Source organism: Scyliorhinus canicula, chromosome 17 (assembly GCF_902713615.1).
Source record: "Scyliorhinus canicula chromosome 17, sScyCan1.1, whole genome shotgun sequence".
In the NCBI taxonomy this organism is placed as follows: Eukaryota; Metazoa; Chordata; class Chondrichthyes; order Carcharhiniformes; family Scyliorhinidae; genus Scyliorhinus; species Scyliorhinus canicula.
The window spans coordinates 61,628,984-61,633,797 of record NC_052162.1 but is presented as its reverse complement, the minus strand read 5'-3'; positions in this window follow the sequence as shown (position 1 = coordinate 61,633,797).

The window sequence follows — 4,814 nt, the reverse complement described above, 5'->3', positions numbered from 1 at the left end:
GTGGTGAATGTGATTCACACTATATATAGTTGCCAATATCACTCCATGTATATATGTTCGTTATCTACCCGTTGTAAGATCAATGCTGTATATAGTTGCCAATATAACTCTGTGTATATATGTTCACTAGCCACCATTGTAAGTGCAGTTGCACTATCCGACCACCAAGGGGAGTCGCTCTTGGAGTACTCGAGAGTTTGTACTGGGCTGCTCCCTTGGCTCCGCCCAGGACTCCTCCCCCTGGGACCGATGTATAAAGATCAGTGCCTTAGAGCCAGCCTGCCAGTTCATCTGAAGTTCAACAACGAATAGGCTGGCTCTGTTGTAAGTGTATTAAAGCCTCTGTTCAGATCCAACTACACGTGTTCGCTGAATTGATGGTTCCATCAAATGGTTCAATAAAATGTAACTGTAATCTGCTTGCATGCAATAATATAAATAGCACATCTGATTAATTGTAGAACACAAATTTTAATTTACAGAAGTACAGGAAAATCTGATGACATGTGGGTTTATCCATATTAAAAAGACTGTCCATACCATTGTTTCCCTAAATTCTGCCTGAACAGATATCCTCCTCCCCATCACAGAAATAACATCAATTTGGATATTTACAGAATCTTTAACATTTGACAGAAAAACGTAAATCAACCTGAACTGCTGTGGGTCAATTGGAAAAGATGGCCAAAAGCTTGATTGATGAAGCATTTTAATGAAGGACAGAGAAGAACAGAGTCATTGGTACTTAGGAAAGGAGCCTCAGGCAATAAGTCCATGAAGACAAAGGCTCGACCACCAATGGTGGGGCAAAAAAGGGAAATACAGAGGTGGTTAGAAGACCAGAGGTCACGGGAGAAACCTTGAGGTCGGAGATAGTGGGGTGCAATAAGGCCATGAGGCAGATTTGTAGATGAGCAAGAAGGTTTTCAATTCTTTGGGGATAGGGGACCAATGTAAGGACAGCAAGGATCGGTGAACAGGATTTATTATATGACTGAATCTGAACAATGGAGTTTGCAATCAGTTAGCCATTTGGAAGCCAGCAAAGAGAACCGAGAAGATACTGATACAGGTGATGAAAGCATGGACAAGGGGTTTGACAGCGATTAATCTGAGACAAAATGAGGTAAGCCATGTTGCAGCAGTGGTAGTAAGTTAGGAGATGCAGTAACAAATGCTGCTGTGGGTCAGAAAATGCCAAGACTGGAATATCCTCCCTTCACCTCTCTCCTTCACTTTTCCCCTTTCAGGCATTCTTTCGCCAAGCTTTTGGTCATGTGACCAAGCTGTTATACTGTGTTTCGTAATACTCCTGTAAAGTGGCTTGGGACAATTCTTACATTTAATGCATTATATAAATATAAGAACATACTAGGAGCTGTTTGAGCCTGCTCCACCATTCAATATGATCATGACTGATCTCAACTCGGCCTCAACTCCGCTTCCTCCCCATTCTCCATATCCTTCAACCCATTGCTGATTAAAAATCTGTCAATCTCCTCCTTAAATTCACTCAAAGACCCGGCATCGACTGCATCTGAGGTAGTGTATTCCACAGATTCACGACTCTTTGAGAGAAGCAATTTCTCCTCATCTCCATTTTAGATCTGCTACCCCTTATCCTAAAACTATGACCTCTCATTCTGGATTGGTCCACAAGAGGAAACATCCGCTCGACGTCTACTTTGTCAATACCTTTTATCATCTTATCTACCTCAATTAGATCTCCTCTCCTTCTTCTAAACTTAAGGCTTAAACTGCTTAATCTCTCGTCATAAATTTTTCCTGTTGTTGCTGGAGATCTTGTGACCACAAGACAGAGCAAGAGAGCGAGGCAGGTGGTGCAGGAATCTCCTGTGGCTATCCCCCTGCAGAACAGATATACAGGGCGAGATTTTCTCAGCCTGGGGCCGGGCCAGAGAATCCCCGCTACCAGCGCGAATCGCACCCCGACGGCCAGCCCGCCAATTCTCGGCCCGGGAAGGGCCGAGCGGCCTTCGTAAAAAAGCCAAGTCACGCTGACGCCGTCCACACCTGCTCTCAGCCGGCGGTAACTCGGCATGGAAGGGTTGGGGGGGGTGGCCTGTGGAGGGGGGGGGGGGGGGGCGGGGGGCCTCAGACCCCAGGAGGTACCTCCGATGAGCCCGTGGCCCGTGATTGGGGCCCACCGATCTGCAGGCCGGCCTCTCTGGCTGGGGGTCTCCTTTCTTCCGCACCGGCCCCTGTAGCTCTGCGCCATGTTGCGTCGGGGGGGCGATGTGTTGAAGGAAGCCACTGCGCATGCGTGCGTTGGCGCTGGTGCCATGCCCGGATCAGCAGCTGGAGCAGCGTGAACCGCTCCAATGCCATGCTGGCCCCCAATAGGGGCCAGAATTGCTGATCCTGAGGCTGTATTTGACGCCGTCGAGAAATGTGACGCTGTTTACAACGGCATCAACACTTAGCCTCAGGATCACAGAATCGCGCCCACCATTTTGGATGCTGCTGAGGGAAATGGCCTCTCAGGGGAACCAGCAACAGCCAAACTCGTGGCACCATGGTTGGTTCTGCTGCAGAGGGGAGGAGGTAATAAGTGTTCCAGTGCAATAGTTACAGGGGACTCAATTGTAAGGGGATTAGACAGGCATTTCTGTGGCCGTAAACGAGACTCCAGAATGGTATTTTGCCTCCCTGGTGATAGGGTCAAGGATGTTTCGGAGCGGGTACAGGACATTCTGGAGGGGGAGGGTGATCAGCCAGTGGTCGTGGTACACATCAGTACAAATGACATTGGTTAAAAAAAAGGGATGAGGTCCTAAAAGCAGAATACAGAGAGCTAGGAAGGAAGTTAAGAAATCGGACCTCAAAGGTAGTGATCTCAGGATTACTACCAGTGCCACGTGCTAGTTAGAGCAGAAATCACAGGATATATAGGATGAATGCATGGCTGAAGAGATGGTGTCAGGGGGAGGGTTTCAGATTTGTGGGGTATTGGGACCATTTCTGGGGGAGGTGGGACCTGTACAAACTGGACGGGTTACACCAGGGCAGGAACTGATGTCATGGGGGGGGTTATTCGCTAGAGCAGTTGGGGAGGGTTTAAACTAATATGCCAGGGGGGTGGGAACCTGTGCAAGGAGTCAGAGAAAGAAGGAGCAAGGAGAAAAACAAAAGGCAGAAAAGTGAATAAGAAAAGTGATAAGTGGAGAAACCAAGGGCAAAATTCAAACAAGGCAAAAGAGAAAACTATTGGGAGCAAGACAAACAATATGAAAAAGACAAAGTTACAGGCTCTGTGCCTTAATGCACGGAGTATTTGCAATAAAATGGGTGAACTAATCGCGCAGACAGGTATAAATGGGTATGATATAATTGGGATTACATGGCTGCAGGGTGACCAGGGATGGGAACTGAATGTCCCAGGGCTTTCAGTATTTAGGAAGGACAGGCCTTAAAGAAAAGGTGATGGCGTGGAACTGCTGGTTAAAGAGGAAATTAACACAGTAGTGAGAAGGGATACTAGCTCTGACAATGTATGGGTAGTCCGTATGGGTAGAGTTGAGAAATACCAAGGGGCAAAGGTGTCATACATAGACTCCCAAACTGCAGTGGTGAAGTTGGGAAAGCATTAAACACAAAATTAGAGATGCATGTAATAAGAGAATATCAGTGATCATGGGCGATTTTAATCTTTACATAGATTGGGCAAATTAAATTAACCACAATGCCGTAGAGGAAGAACTCCTGGAGTGTATACGGGATGGTTTTCTTGACCAATATGTGGAGGAACCAACTAGAGAGCAGGCCATCTTAGACTGGGTACTGTGTAATGAGAAGGGAATCATTGCCAATTTGGCTGTCCAAGACCCCTTGGGAATGAGTGACCATAACATGATAGAATTTTTTATCAAGGTGGATCAGTCAGAGTCAGCATGGATTTATGAAGGGAAAATCATGCTTGATAAATCTGTTGGAATTCTTTGAAGATGTCACCAGTACAGTTGACAAGGAGGAGCCAGTCAATGTGGTATATTTGGACTTTCAGAAGGCGTTTGACAAAGTCCCGCATAAGAGATTATTGTGCAAAATTAAAGCGCACGGGATTGGGGGAAATGTATTGAGGCGGATAGAAAACTGGTTGGCAGAGAGGAAACAAAGAGTAGGGATTAAAGGGTCCTTTTCAAATTGGCAGGCAGTAACTAATGGGGTGCCATAGGGATCGGTGCTGGGACCCCAGCTATTCACAATATATATTAATGATTTGGATGAGGGAACAAAATGTAACATCTCAAAGTTTGCAGACGATACCAAGTTGGGTGGGAGGGTGAACTTTGACGAGGATGCAGGGATCCTACAGCATGATCTGGACAGGTTGGGCAAGCGGGCAAATCAATGGCAGATGCAGTATAATTTGGATAAGTGTGCGGTTATTCACTTTGGAAGCAAAAACAGGAAGGCAGATTACTATCCGAATGGTTATAAATTGGGAGAGGGGAGTGTGCAGCGGGACCTGGGTTTCCTTGTGCACCAGTTGCTGAAGGTAAGCATGCAGGTGCAGCAGGCAGTAAAGAAGGCTAATGGTATGTTGGCCTTCATTGCGAAAGGTTTCGAGTATAGAAGCAGGGATGTGTTGCTGCAATTGTACAGTGCCTTGGTGAGGCCACACCTGGAGTATTGTGTGCAGTTTTGGTCTCCTTCTCTGAGGAAGGATGTTCTTGCTCTCAAGGGAGTGCAGCGACGGTTTACCAGACTGATTCCAGGGATGGCGGGGCTGTCATACGAGGACAGATTGACTAGGTTGGGATTGTTCTCGCTGGAATTCAGAAGAATGAGGG